Source organism: Podarcis gaigeae (assembly GCF_964106915.1).
Source record: "Podarcis gaigeae genome assembly, chromosome: 3".
Lineage (NCBI taxonomy): Eukaryota > Metazoa > Chordata > Lepidosauria > Squamata > Lacertidae > Podarcis > Podarcis gaigeae.
In genome coordinates, this window is record NC_139680.1 from 116,563,490 (window position 1) to 116,579,342 (window position 15,853).

General features: G+C 46.7%; 1 long non-coding RNA gene across 1 annotated transcript in view; it reads right to left on the minus strand.

Annotated features, from left to right (window-relative positions):
• Positions 1–3,768: 3,768 nt before the first annotated feature.
• The window catches only part of LOC310842121, a 41,095-nt gene continuing 29,010 nt past the window's right edge, over positions 3,769–15,853 (minus strand). The window contains exon 3 of the long non-coding RNA XR_014562890.1: positions 3,769–3,944. This is a non-coding gene — a long non-coding RNA (uncharacterized lncRNA). The remainder of the gene's footprint in view (positions 3,945–15,853) is intronic.

A 15,853-nucleotide genomic window follows, 5' to 3' on the forward strand; every position in this document is an offset into this window, starting at 1 on the left:
GATCAATTCCAATCTGTTACCCCCGGGGATGTGGACAGGCTGCTTGGACGAGTGAAACCGACCACCTGTCTCCTTGATCCTTGCCCATCCTGGCTGATAAAAGCGAGCCGGGAAGGGCTGGGCGATGGGCTTTGCGGGGTGGTGAATGCTTCCCTCTGTGAGGGAGCCTTCCCAGACCCGCTGAAAGAGGCGGTCATTAAACCGCTTCTTAAAAAAACATCTTTAGACCCGGCAAATTTGGCCAACTATCGCCCAGTCTCAAATCTGCCATTCTTGGGCAAGGTGATTGAGCGGGTGGTTGCTGAACAACTCCAAGCACGCCTGGAGGAAATGGACCATTTGGATCCCTTCCAATCGGGATTCAGGCCTCACCATGGGACTGAAACTGCCTTGGTCACGCTGGTTGATGATCTCTGGCGGGCTAGGGACAAAGGTGAGAGCTGTTTCCTAGTTCTGCTGGATCTCTCAGCGGCCTTTGACACCATCAACCATAACATCCTTCTGGACCGTCTAGAGGGGCTGGGAGCTGGGGGCACTGTCATACAGTGGTTCCGCTCCTTCCTCCTGGGCCGTGTCCAGAAAGTGGTGGTGGGGGGTGAGTGTTCAGACCCCTGGGCTCTCACTTGTGGGGTGCCTCAGGGTTCTGTCCTCTCCCCCATGCTTTTTAATATCTATATGAAGCCGCTGGGAGAGATCATCAGGGGGTTTGGACTGGGTGTTCATCAGTATGCAGATGACACCCAGCTCTACCTCTCCTTTAAATCAGAACCAGTGAAGGCGGTGACGGTCCTGTGTGAGTGCCTGGAGGCGGTTGGAGGTTGGATGGCGGCTAACAGATTGAGGTTGAATCCTGACAAGACAGAAGTACTGTTTTTGGGGGACAGGAGGCGGGCAGGTGTGGAGGATTCCCTGGTCCTGAATGGGGTAACTGTGCCCCTGAAGGACCAGGTGCACAGCCTGGGAGTCATTTTGGACTCACAGCTGTCCATGGAGGCGCAGGTTAACTCTGTGTCCAGGGCAGCTGTCTACCAGCTCCACCTGGTACGCAGGCTAAGACCCTACCTCCCCGCGGACTGTCTCGGCAGAGTGGTGCATGATCTGGTTATCTCACGCTTGGACTACTGCAACGCGCTCTACGTGGGGCTACCTTTGAAGGTGACCCGGAAACTGCAATTAATCCAGAATGCGGCAGCTAGACTGGTGACTGGGAGTGGCCGCCGGGACCACATAACACCGGTTCTGAGAGATCTGCACTGGCTCCCAGTACATTTCCAAGCACGATTCAAAGTGTTGGTGCTGACCTTTAAAGCCCTAAATGGCCTCGGTCCTGTATACCTGAAGGAGCGTCTCCACCCCCATCGTTCACCCTGGACACTGAGATCCAGTGCCGAGGGCCTTCTGGTGGTTCCCTCATTGCGAGAAGTGAGGCTACAGGGAACCAGACATAGGGCCTTCTCGATAGTGGCGCCCGCCCTGTGGAACGCCCTCCCATCAGATGTCAAAGAGATAAAGAATTACCTGACATTCAGAAGACATCTTAAGGCAGCCCTGTTCAGGGAAGTTTTTAATATGTAATGCTGTACTGTTTTTAACACTGATTGGGAGCCGCCCAGAGTGGCTGGGGAAACTCAGCCAGATGGGCGGGGTATAAATAATAAATTATTATTATTATTATTATTGTAGTTTCCAGATCACCTTCAAAGGTAGCCCCACACAGAATGCATTGCAGTAGTCCAAGCGAGAGATAAGTAGAGCATACCCCACTCTGGTGAGACAGTCTATAGCCAGCTAGGGTCTCAGCCTGCGTACCAGATGGAGCTTATCGGGTGGTGGGTGGTGGGATGCACTGGGAGAACCGATCTCAGTGATTAGGGGTAGGAGGAGAAGTTACGCTAAGACCAGACTACGTCATTACCGAAGAGGCAGGTTTAGTCGTTGTTTGAGGACTATCCCTGCCTCCGGGTCTGGTCCACAGATCTGAGGGCAGATGTTTTCAACATCTACATGCAGCAGCTGGGAGTGATCATTGGGGGGTTTGGGCTGGGTGTTCATCAGTATGCGGATGATACCCAGCTCTAACTCTCTTTCAAATCAGAACCAGTTAAGGCGGTCCTATGTGAGTGTCTGGAGGAGGTTGGAGGATGGGTGGTGGCTAACAGATTGAGGTGAATCCTGACAAGACAGAAATACTGTTTTTGGGGGGACAGAAGACGGGCAGGTGTGGAAGATTCCCTGGTCCTGAATGGGGTAACCATGCCCCGAAGGACCAGTTGTGCATCCTGGGATTCATTCTGGACTCACAGTTGTCCATGGAGGAGCAGGTCAGTTCTGTGTCCAGGGCAGCTGTCAACAGCTCCATCTGGTACGCAGGCTGAGACCCTACCTGCCCATAGGCTGTGTCACCAGAGTGGTGCATGCTCTACTTATCTCTCGCTTGGACTACTGCAATGCATTCTGTGTGGGGCTACCTTTGAAGGTGATCTGGAAACTACAACTAATCCAGAATGCGGCAGCTAGACTGGTGACTGGGAGCGGCCTCCGAAACCATATAACACCGGTCTTGAAAGACCTATAGTGGCTCCCAGTACGTTTCCGAGCACAATTCAAAGTTTTGGTGTTGACCTTGAAAGCCCTAAATGGCCTTGGTCCAGTATACCTAAAGGAGCATTTCCACCCCCATCATTCTGCCCGGACACTGAGTCCAGTGCTGAGGGCGTTCTGGCGGTTCCGTTGCTGTGAGAAGCCAAGTTACCAGGAAACAGGCGGAGGGCCTTCTCGGTAGTGGCACCCGCCCTGTGGATCACCCTTCCACCAGATGTCAAAGAGAAAAACATCTGAAGGCAGCCTTGTTTAGGGAAGTTTTTATTGTTTAATATTTTATTGTATTTTAATAATCTGTTGGAAGCCGACCAGAGTGGCTGGAGAAACCCAGCCAGATGGGTGGGGTATAAATATTATTATTATTATTATTATTATTATTATTATTATTATTATTATTATTTGCACTCTCTTATCTCACCAGACTGGGTGCCATGGGATCCTAGGATGAAGAATTCTTCCTGGTGGGCAGATGTACATGCAATTATGCCTAATATACTATAATGAGTGGGCTCATATAGTGAGCAGGTATGAAACCACACGCTTGTTAAATTGCAATAAATAAACAGAAGTTTATGTTCCAACCCAGCATATGTTCCAACCCAGACTGGACAAGTTTATGTTCCAACCCAGACTGGACTCGCTGGTGGTGGCAGCGAGAAATAAAGTGGTGGCCCAGGGATCAATAGACAGTGAAACGTCCGGGACCCTGTGTGATCGCCACACTTCCCAACATGCAATACTGTGGGGGGAGGGGGCAAGAATCTATAAGAGGAAACTTCCAGACATGGTCTGGTCAGTTCAATAATCCCAAAATTCAGACACCTGTGGATTTTGAAGAATGACCATATTTCAACTGGCAAACTTTTTAAAAGAGTGCCACCCAGGTTGGTTACCATTTAAATAGAAGCAGAACGGAACTTCTGCTCCCTCTCATTCCACCCCCCCATATTTTGTGACTCTTTATTTTCCACATTTTGGCCCAGTCCTCCTCACTAGATTGTTTTGGGGGATCCTAACCCCCTCATAGTATTCCTTTCTAATTACGTTTTGGGCCTCTCCACAAACCACGCCTTCTGACACCTCCTTCTCATGGACGTAAGGTGCCATTTTGGGTTCTTACTAGCAATAACACTCATGCTTAGAAATGAAAAACAGAGGAGAAAAGGCTTTATGGATCTGCTTTTATTGCAAGGCACAAGCTCATGTGAGCCTTGAAACTGTTGCTTTTTTCAATCTGGATGCCTTGGAGAAGAAGTCCCTAGCTGGGGATCAAGCGGGATCCAGCGGCTCTCAAAGAGAGGGAGCATCTTCCACTTTTCAAAGGCATCTATCACTCCTCCCGTCTAAAACATAGAAACCAGCAACAAAAAGACAACGGTTAACTCAGTTTCATAGCAAAGTGACCATGTTTGAGACACGAAAATACAAAGCAAGGCATGTTGGACAACAAGAAACATTTCATGATAATAAGCCATTGGGTAGGCAAAGGTCTGTTTCAGTTTTTCACTTCCAGAAACTATGAATTACATAGATTCACCTTTCGATGAGAATTAAATGCAATCTGTCAGACACCCCTACCCCTGGGGGACTTTATTTTTTAGTTATAATTAAATATGTCACAGAATAGTGAGCAAGCTTTCAAGGTCTCTAATATTCTCCTGCAGACTGGATGTTATGCACTGCAGGGATTTCTTGTCTTTGTGGCCCTGAGGAAGAGTTCTGGGAAAACAGGAAGCTTGCTCACCATTTTGTGACAATGTTTTGAGAAACACGGGAGAACTGGCACCCTGGGGTTTGTTCAGTCCAGTTGCTAATTTCTCTGCAATGACCCAGGACAAAATTCCTTCTTTCAAATTCTTTATATCTGAAAGACACGCCTGATTGCAGAGCTGGACCAGCCATGAGGCAGGTGAGGACCATCAGTTAATTTTCTGGATGTCACAGTCTTTAAAGATCACTCTCAACAACTTAAGATCCGCCCATACCATAAACCGACCGATCGAAATTCATTACCACACGCTTCATCCTTTCACGCTCCACATTTATTGAACAACTTACCGTATGGACAGTATTTAAGACTAAAAAGAAATGCATCGTTCCAACATGACTATAAAATAGCGCCTATCAACTCACACAGTCTTTATTACAACGAGGATACACATCACGGACTCTTGCTGCTGCTCAAGATAGAGCGGAAGTGAAAAACAGGAAAGACCTTCTCGCTATAAAAACCTCGGATAAACCCAGAGAAGATCGTATTTGCACATCACTGCAATTTACACCATATACTTCTAGCATTAAGAAACTCATATATAAACATTGGCATTTGTTATCCAACATCCCAGGATGTCAAAAACCACCCATAATTGGTCTAAAAAAAAGCAAATCACTGAGGAATTATTTGGTGAAATCGGATCAACTTACATACCCGGAAGCATCAACTAAAGGTCACTACAAATGTGGTAGTTGCAATGTATGCAGATACGCACTACAAGTAAAGGAGTTTGTCAACATACAGACCGGCTTCAAGTTTCAGATTGAACATTTTAGTAACTGTAACACAAAGAATAGCGTGTATGCATGGATGTGCCCACGCCACAAGACATATATAGGCAAAAGCACCAGACCAATTAAACTACGCATAAACGAACATCGATCACGGATCTGCAACAGAGTGCTAGAAGCCCCAATGGTGGAACATTATATACAGCAAAAACATACGGAGGATGATCTTGTCTTCTTCATTATCTGGAAACCAAGAGTAGATTTATTTGCGTGTATAGGTCCCCAGGCCACCCCTCAAATAACTTCACACATAACACGTAATTTAGTTTTGGTTTTTGGGCACTATTTTGGCCACAACTTTATTAAAATACAAAATCAGTGAGTGGTTGTTTAGACATTGGTTATGACTATCTGTCCCCCCGCCTGGGACAGAACTGACATCCCGAGGTCCGATCGGTAGCCAGTAGAAGAGAAAGTCAAACTGGGGGTCATTTGAGCTAAGCGTCGGACCCACGCCGCTCACCCCAGCAGCTCCCCGAAAGCTTGCCGGCCCAGATCCTATGACAAGGATTCCCATGACAGGGATTGAGCGGCCCTGGTCCCATGACAGGGATTGGACGAAATCATGGCAAGCCCCAGGATTCCTTTAACGGAATTCCCTTCAGCGCAATGGGAGGAGCAGGCCCAGCCTGACCCCTCCACCACCAGCATATTATAACCAATGCCTAACCGCCACACGAGCTCTAACGCTCGCCGCCAACCACTCACAAACCCAACCATGAACCCAATTTAGTAGCCACCACATCCAGCCAAACATCATTCCCCAAATCGGAGAGGTGCACTCCATCTGCCCGGTAAAGGGCCTCAGCCTTAAAATTAATGTCTGGGTGCGAAATACCAAACCACCCAGCTCCAATACCTTCACACAAACAGCAGAGTTAATGCGCTTCCTGGCCCTTTCAGTGGCCTCCGGGCGGGAAACACTGCGCCAGGTTTGCCTTTGCAACAGGTGAGACCAAATTATTCTCACTGAAGGTAATAAGGCTGCCAATGCCTCCAAATCCCTTTTGGATTGAGGTGTGCAAAGCAAGGCAATCAATAGTTGCCACATCATTTTTTCCCAGCTGCACCACTATGACCATAGGGTGGGGAGGTCTGAGAGCGGCTGGCGACCAATCAGCGGCATAAACTCTCCCCATGACATTCCACGTCTGGAAAACCATGACACTTGCACGTGCTGTGGGAGGCCGAGACACGCTCCCTTTGCAGACTGCCTCGCTCTGCTGCCAGCCCAATGAACGATGCTGTGTCCCACTATCCAGACGCAGACCAGCGTGGGATCTGCAAGGGTTGAAACAAACAAGCATAAGTACCAAACTCAGCATTTTGTTTCGCACTTAACCCTTGAAAGCATACGATTTCCATCTCCCCAAATCCTTGATCCTGGCGGCTGAGAATCCCCAATGGGCCGCCATAGTCGCTGCACCTATGCGAAAGGAATGAGGGGCGAAACCAGAGGCTGAGATCCCACAAGCAGAGATGGCCATACGCATGACTTTTGTGAACTGGTGTCGCGCCAAAGGGTGACCATTTTCATGCATGAGTAGGGGGCCGTCCCCAGGAGGCTCAAGGCCAAGTACTTCCTTACATCCTTGACTGGGCACGGGCCCACCTCCCCAGTCGCTGGGAGGCGGACAACTTCCCCCCGACCCAGCTGGTCAGTTTTGGAGTTGTGCACTACAAGTCTCAACTCCAAAAGGGGAACGCATATATCCCGAAGGAGCAACCCACGAGAACCAGCAACTTCTAGGATCGAGCCAGCCCCCAGGGGAACGAAAAGCCAAATGTTTCTGGTATCCAATAACAGGGCAAGGGCCCACCTTACCTGTGACTGGAAGCCTGATGATGGCAACCCAGCCCACTAGGTCTGACTTAGAGCTCCAGACACTTATGACAAGCTCCAAAGCAGATGAGGAAAAATCCAGAGGCAATAAGCCTCCAAACTCTCAGCCCTGTGCTGGCTCCAACACAATTTCCCCAACCCTCAGTACACCAAAATTACAATGGAATACTGAAAGAAGTCTCGTCTAGATCTAGAACCGGGAGAGAAGTCTTAACTTGTTGCAGATACTGCATAGGTGAAGTTTGACCGGCTTCCTGCCTGCAGTCCTGTGAAGGCTGGAGCCTTTTACAACCGTCTGAGACCCTGAGCACGACACACTTTTAGAAGGGTCTCTGAAAAATTAAAGCTTTACTCTGGCAGACATTGCAGCAGACTGAATTCTGATAGTTTTAACAGTGCATCCAATCTGCAGCAGGTAGTCCAATTACTGCAGGTCCTGCTCAGAGGATGGAGGCAAGTTCCTCTGAATGGCCGAGGACTCCCAGCTAAACGCTAAGAAATCAGTCCAGGCCTGAAAGTAGAAGGGGAAATGTAAGCTACTACTCCTCTTAATTATCAATTGTTGCCAAAGCGCCACAGGAGCTCCAGAAAATCCGGCTATAGCTGGGCGTCCAGAGGCCAGGATCTGAAGCTCTCCAACTGAAAACGGGATAGAGTGACAGCGAAAACATTAGATGATCCCATAATAAAATGAGCAGAAACGCAATATTAAACCTTAAGCAGTGCAGCTGGAAAGAACTTAAAAGGGGGACGGAGACTCTGCCAAAGCATGAGGACCATTTTGCCAGGACCCTCACACTGCCTGGTTATCAGACCAAGACAGACCCGACGGTCCCTGTACTCCTCAGTCCAGATGTGCGCTGACACTACAATGGGGAAAACTCAAGAAAAGTTAGGTCACATGTGATTGCCTTGCCCTACCAGGCTCAAGGCCACTGTACAGGATGATGAAGGGACCCTGGGCCATGAGACCCCACCTGGCCAAGGAGGAATGGAAGGGGCAGCCTGGAACAACCACCCTGCATGCCATTTTTTTTTAAAACTGACCTAGCAATGATAGAATCTGACAAAGCAACATTTGCTATCAGAGGAAGTATTACAAGAATAACGTCCTTCATGGCAAACAGCTTTTCCACAGGCAAGCAGAGGTATGAGCAACGGTATCCAGCTAGCCCCCAAATACGTTAAAAGGGGCAGTAGGAGCCACTGTCCTATCCACTGGGAACACCCAGCTCCTCAGGGAATAAAAGGGGCGTACAGTAAGCCTTAGCAGAGGCTGGTGTCACATGAACCAGCCAGTAAAATAATCCACATAACGATACCCCCAGTTAAACGAGTATTGACTCACAATGTTCAATCCAGAAAGACGCTAAAGGACTCAAGTGCTGCACAGCCTATAGCGCAACCCATTGGCATCGCCTTATAAATGTAAGGACCATCCAATTAAGCCCAACTACTTATAATCTTGAGGGTGAACCGGCAGCAGCCTGACAGCCAATTCAATATCGCATAATGCCAACAAGGCCCTCTTCCAATATGTTGGTAAGCTCAACTGCCTGATCCAAAGATGCATATTTTGCAGAACAATTCCAGAGAGTCATTCACTGAGGTGCCTTTGGGATGCGATAAATTATATGGGGGATTATATGGGGCTTTCCTAGGGACAATCCCCAAAGGGATAAATGAAAATAGGAATAGCAGGAGAATCAAGGGGATACCACCATATGTCCAATGAAAGCTGCTTCCTAACCTTCTTACTTGCTAACGCAGGTAGCTCTCTGACTGGCTTTGAGTTGCTGTATTCTGAGCCACTGGCTGAAGAGCCAGCGGAATCCCAAACCATGGGAAAACCCTTCCCACAAGCGCAAAACCACTGACCTATCTAGATAACCATTTGGCCAGGCTTTCAAGGAAGATTTTTTTGGGAAATATGGGCAAGAGGTATAGAGTTATTGCTTGCTAGCCCCCAGCCCCCACATTGGGCAAAATGCCCTGCCTAGTGTTGCCACCATGATGTGTAAATTTACAGGGCCAACGCCGGCCAGAAACCCTAAAAAGTCCCAACAAAGCTGCTGCCGGGCCAGCTTCCTGCATACCAGCTTAAGATTCTATAGCTCAGGGGATTTCCATTTGAAATGTGGAGCTGCACAAGTGGTCCACATGTCCCCGTCCCTGCGATCCTAGCAAGCTGAGGGGATGATGGCAGCCCTGCATCTAACATTCCCATAGTGAATAGCAACTTAAAGAATAGTGGGGTGGAAGGGACCCTGAGGATCATCTAGTCCACTCTCCCACAATATAAACAACAACAACAACAACAACAACAACAATAATAATAATCTATTAGTACCCCATCCATCTGGCTGGGCTTCCCCAGCCACTCTGGGCAGCTTCCAACAAAAGATTAAAATACAGTAATGCAGCAAACATTAAAGGCTTCCCTAAACAGGGCTGCCTTAGATGTCTTCTAAAAAGTCTGGTAGTAGACATCTGGTGGGAGGGTGTACCACAGGGCAGGTGCCACTTCCGAGAAGGCCCTCCACCTGGTTCCCTGTAACTTGGCTTCTCACAGAGAGGGAACCACCAGAAAGGCCCTCGGCGCTGGACCTCAGTGTCCAGGTAGAGTGATGAGAGAGCGTGCAGCTGTCCCATACAGGGACCAATCCTGCAACCTAGGCATTACCGGCACCATACGCTGACCAGCTGAGCTATCCAGGATGATCCCTAAAGACCTGGAACAGCCTCACCCTGACCCCTGGAGAGGTCCAAGGTGATGTCTGAATCATCATCAGAGCCCAGTGATGATTTACCTGCAAGGAGGTGTAAGCATCATCCCTGCTCCGCTTTTTTCCTGCCTCTGAAGACGCTTCCTTCTGGAAGAAGGCACCTGGGGCATCAACAAGTCATCCTCTGCAGGAGAGGCAAGCTCTGGAGGCATCTGCAAAGGCCCTGTCATAGTCTGCAAAAAGAAAAAACCTAAACAATGTGAGGAACAGGTGAAACCAATGCTTTGTGCACACATGGGGATGCTATTCATGCAAGAAACGCTGCCAGAGGCCATCAAATTCTAGGGCCAAGCCCTAAGATCACCTGCTAGGCCAGACATAAATGTTTCCAATGAGATAACAAACTCGAGGCAGCCCACAACCTATCCAGGTACCCCTGCTTGCCCTTTAGAGAGAAGCACCTCCTCAAGAAACCCAAAGTTCTTTTTGGGAGCAATATCACAAGTGGGCCGAACTATCCAGCAACAGAATAGTCCAAAAGGAGCAGCTTGTTTTGTTTTGTGATAACAATGGCTAAGTGGGGGATATGAACCCTGTCTCCCAGGTCCTAGTCCTGTGCTCTAGCCACTAAGCCACAATGGCTCGTCTCTAAAATGGCAATTGCCACTATCAGGGCAAAACAAACTTGAAGAAAATAAACTTGTTCTGAAACAGCATAGTTAAAGAGCATACACAGAGTGCTCACTGGAGGCACAGAGAGCCTCTGGCTCCTGTCTGCCTAAGATATACATTAGCAACAAGTGAGCCTGCAAGCAAACAGATAAATTCTTATAGAGAAAGTGAGTCACATGTCACAGAGACTTAACAATTACTGTACTGCTAACTGTAGCAGGCTTAAGCTTGAATGATATGTGCAGGCCGAGCAGGCCGTGAAGGCCTCCATGCTTCCGCTCTCTGCCTTTTTTGTCTCATTGCAATATTAAAGGAACTCAATATAGTGCTCCCACCCAAGGCTAAATTAAAACTCAGCCAACAGCTCTGCATGCACCCAAAATAAAGCCAACCTATGAGGATACTATAAACGAAGTGATTCTAGCTAAGCTGGGAACAGCCCTGACTAGCCCCACAATTAAACAGGCAAAAATGGGGAAAAACCTCTTTGCAAAAGAAAGCCCCTAATGGGGGCTCTCTCCCTATTGGGAAAGGCAAGCCCAGGAGGATTACGCACAGGCAGCGCTCACAGATCCAGGGAGAATCTTCCCAAATGGCAGGGTAAGGTGTGGGGTGGGAAATCAAGCAGGGAAAAAGGGAAATTAAATTAATTAAGGGACTAGAGAGGATAAATAGAAGGGGGAAAATAAAGAAATGTAACCAGACAATGAGAAGATTGCTCCTGATCCGATGCACTCTGCAAAGAGAAAGAGAAACCAGAGTGCACCAATATTTAAAGACCAAGGTCCCACCCACCCAATTTGCAACATACAATTTGCCCCAGCAACCCGGTTATCCAATCACAATGCCAGGCAACAACTATTAACCTGCCTGGCAACAAGAGGTCTGGCCCGGTGGCCCACACCGCAACACGTGCTCTCGTTTATTGGAGAAAACGCTATACCAGGAGAAACATTGATAGACTATTGTTACAACAGGAAGCACGATATATTCATTTGTTTGAAACGATGTCCCCCAAGGGCTTGAATGAACATCAAGACTATAATTCTTTTCTTTAAAAAACCACTACAGACGACCTTGGACTTTATATCTCTTCTCTGTCTACACCTTTAAGAAGGGAGAGCTTATCCTCCTCCCCCACAGACACACATATAAGACAATGATCTCACTCCCTAATAGAAAACGCACAGAGAAACGCAAGAAAATTTGGGTTCATTTATCTAAGGTGAGAAAACACTCATCTGATGTCCGTTTTTCACAAACAATTTGACTGGAAATAATAACTCTTGTAAATTCTCATTTCTAGACGTATGTAAGAAAAAGAAACATAAAAGAATTGAATGATACAGACTTCCAACAGATTTATATTCCTTAAAAAAACGAGGTATGGAACCAAATATTATGATATGTGGTTAATACACTTTAGAATGTATATACTTTATTATATTTATGAATTATGGTATTGGAGAACCTTGATCTATTTTGACATATTATTTGATATTACCAGCTGGAGAAGGCGTTTACTCCGAAACAGGGCCCTGTCCTGGTCACCACTACTGAGTCGCACATCTGATTCATACTCCGGATACTTCTTTTTGGCCCTATTTAATTCTTTATTCTAATTTTATATAATATGGACTCTTTTGACTGCCATTGAGACTTGTATAAAACAATTGTTGTGTACTGGTATTTTATGTACCTTTATACTATATTACTGCATATTTGAAACTACATTATCTTTGCACTTAAACGTTGTGTTTAAATTTACTATTATTTCAAAATTGTCGCACTTATACGTTGTGTTTAAATCTACTATTAGTTTAAAACTGTTATTCTTAGCAGAATATACACGTTTTTCTTTTCAACTCTCGAGTAGGAATTATTCCTTGTATTGAAACTTTTGGCCAGAGCTCTTGGTATATCCTTTTTAGTGTACTTTCAACAAGAACTCCAATTTCTTTAACAGAATAGTGAGCAAGCTTTCAAGGTCTCCAATATTCTCCTGCAGACTGGATGTTATGCACGGCAGGGATTTCTTGTCTTTGTGGCCCTGAGGAAGAGTTCTGGGAAAACAGGAATCTTGCTCATAATTTTGAGACAATGTTCTGAGAAACACGAGAGAACTGGCACCCTGGGGTTCATTCCGTCCAGTTGCTAATTTCTCTGCCAGGACCCAAGACAAAAGTCTACTGAATCAGGTTCTTTCTTTAAAAGATAAAATAAGAATGAAGCTGCTTAGAATTGAAAGTGGAAGATTTGCATGGAATGTATGGGATGTGAAACTAAGGTAATCTTAAATGGTGGAGGGCAGGACACCACACAGAGTAAGTGCCCAGCATCTGTTTAAGCTGCAGAATAGACATCCCTTAGGCACTGAGATAGACAATGGATGAAGCTGCACAACAAATTAAATGTGCCCATCCGGTGTGGTTTAGGGATTTGTCAAAGGAGATCTGGCATAAGCTCACAGGGCAAAGGGGCCAAAGATAGCTGGACCAGCCATGAGGCAGGTGAGGACCCTGCTTCTGGTGGCAGAAGCCCCTCAGACAACAAACCCATTGGTGCCCCTCCTGCCCCGCTGGTTCTGCCTGTGAGGACAGAACCCGGCACCATCTTGCTTAAAATGGGCAACAATGGTATTGCCGCTTCTGTGCCTGCAACCAACAGGGTATGGTGTGTGTCAGCGGCAGATCAGGCCATGGCAGGAGGAGCAGGTAGATGGGCTTAGGAGCCGTGCCGGCAGAATGGCAAAGCAGCAATTACCATTTTGCATCAAGCGGCAAAATGGCATGTTCCACCCTTGGCTGATTCTGGCATAGGTATTTTTATTTTTATTTTTGCAATGGAGCAATTGTGCTTGCAGGCAAAGGATAATCAATTTATCGGACTCTGCATTGGGTACTTAAAATGATCAATCCAGAGGGTAATGGGAGAGGGGCAGGAGGTGTAATTCTCATTTGGTCAGCTGAAATTACCTTCTGCAACAGTTAGCCAACAAGTAACACCTTCCAATTCTTTCATGAGTATCGGGACAAGGTAAATGGAAGCACTGACCGTTGGCTTTAACACATTGCCTAGCATTCCTAGGTCTCCTGGCCTGTGCAGATCCTGTGCAAAGAGAGAAACACACATAAGTGGAGAGAAGGAAGTTAATTCACAATAGGATGAAAGAGAGGAACAACTCCACAGCCCTTTGAACAGGAGTGGCTCTGTGACGCTCTGGGTGCTGTGGCATCCCAACTCCTACCCCCCACCCCCACCCCTGCCAGTGGCTACTGGTGTTTACCACCCTTGCTACATTCACAAGAAGAAATGGTCAATCTGCTTATCCAGCTATTTGCTCATGAGTGGAGGGTGTCAGTCCACAAAACACGACAGCAAGAAGTGAGGCACACATGGCTTATACGTTATAGAGAAACTAAAGCCTGTAACTGAAGCCATCAGAGCCCCAAGAACTACCCAGAATAAAAGGCTCTATATTATATCAAGAAACATTTCCCCACTAATTAGAAACTTTATACCCCAAATTTTTTTGCAGACCTGTGGAGGAGACAAATCAAAATTTTATTTTGTAAAAAATAGTCCATAAATCTGCATAGAATTCCATAAAATCTAACCAAACTGAGAAAAGAAGAGGCCACTTTTGTTTTTCCTTACCAGTTTTACATGCGATGCCATTTTCAATATATTAAAAAAATGGTAAAGGACTCTTTTGACAGTTAAGTCCAGTTGCAGACAACTCTGGGGTTGTGTGCTCATCCCGCTTTACAGGCTGAGGGAGCCGGCGTTTGACCAGAGACAGCTTCCGGGTCATGTGGCCAGCATGACTAAGCCGTTTACCTTCCCACCAGAGCGGTACCTATTTATCTATTTGACTTTGATGTGCTTTCGAATTGCTAGGTTGGCAGGAGCTGCGACCGAGCAATGGGAGCTCACCCCACCGTGGGGATTTGAACCGTCGCCTCACGATCAGCAAGTCCAAGGCACTGAGGTTTTACCCAGAGCACCACCTGCGTCCCCTTTTCCTTATATTACTGTGCCATAATGAAGTCAACATGTGAACATCAAAGCACAGCTGTCCTCTGAAAGGCAGCTCTCCCTCCAAGTAATGTGTGTAAAAAATGTACCTGAAAAAGTGTAATTTCATGACAATAGCATGAAAATATAGGTTATAATAGGGGAAATTGCATAGCAGTTATGGGCATAATATGGGGGAAATTCAGCAACACAGTGCATATTTTCCCTAGTAGACACACTTTGGTAGGCAATTGTGTCAGATATATGCTTTTTATGCAAAGAATTCCCACTAAAGAGATTACCACTAAAGAAACGTCTCTAGACAGAAAAGTGAGCTTCCTTTGCAAGGCTGTACTCTTCTCCCTCTTCCACCCCACAATCGGCTGGCAGGTGTCCCTCTGTCTTCTTCCTCTCCATCCCTTACCTGGGAAAGCCAGGAGCAGCAAAGAGAGAACTGCAAAGCACAGGTGAAGGATCTTCATGGCTCAGGATGAATTGTGGTGGCAAAGCTGAATGCCAGCTTTTAATGCCAAATGGAGCCCCAAAGCGTGCCAAGAGAGGGCAGGAAGGGAGAAGAAGATTTCATAATTGTAATTTCTTTGGGAGGTTGTGACTTAGGCTGACGTGGAAGAGAACGTTGCCAAAATCACGTGCCTTTAATATAGCATTTGTCTGCTATATCCATTTGAGTTTTCCATTAAAACCTTATTATTTCATCCATTACGTAAAAACTGCATCGATACAAACTCATCTCTCTTCCCTCCCTCTTCCCTCCCTTACATGTCTTAGAGCCATTCTATTCCTTCAGAAACAGAATTAACCAAAACAAAACTCATTATAGTCATTATGTAGGTCGAAGCTACAAACATGAATCTGACTAAAATGCGGGAGGCAGTAGAAGACAGGAGTGCCTGGCGTGCTCTGGTCCAGGGGGTCATGAAGAGTCGGACACGACTAAACGACTAAACAACAACAAGGTTGATTATACAGCCTGCAAGATTTACAGTTGTCTTAATTAAGTTTTTCATTATTTAAACAACCACTGGTAGTACAACGTATCTCTAATGCAACCTTTTTATTACACAGAATGTCATTTTCATAGAGCAGTGAGTACCAGCTACCTGTTCCATTCATTACACAAATTACTTAAGTGGTCCCTGAATACATGGTCCTTTGATTGCAAGCTTAATTGGTTATGCAGCCAGCTGTTTTCATACCTTGTTCATTGCAAAAGACACCTATGGCAGAATCAGCCTAGGGCGGCACTTCACGTATTGCCCCAAATGGCAGCCCAAAATCAGTGCTGATGATGCTGGTGCTTCTCCTCCACTGGCAGAAGCAGCAGGGCAGGAGGGGCACCCATGGGCATTCTGCCTGGTTGGGGGCTTCTGCCACCTGAAGCAGTATCCTCACCTGCCTCAAGGCTCTG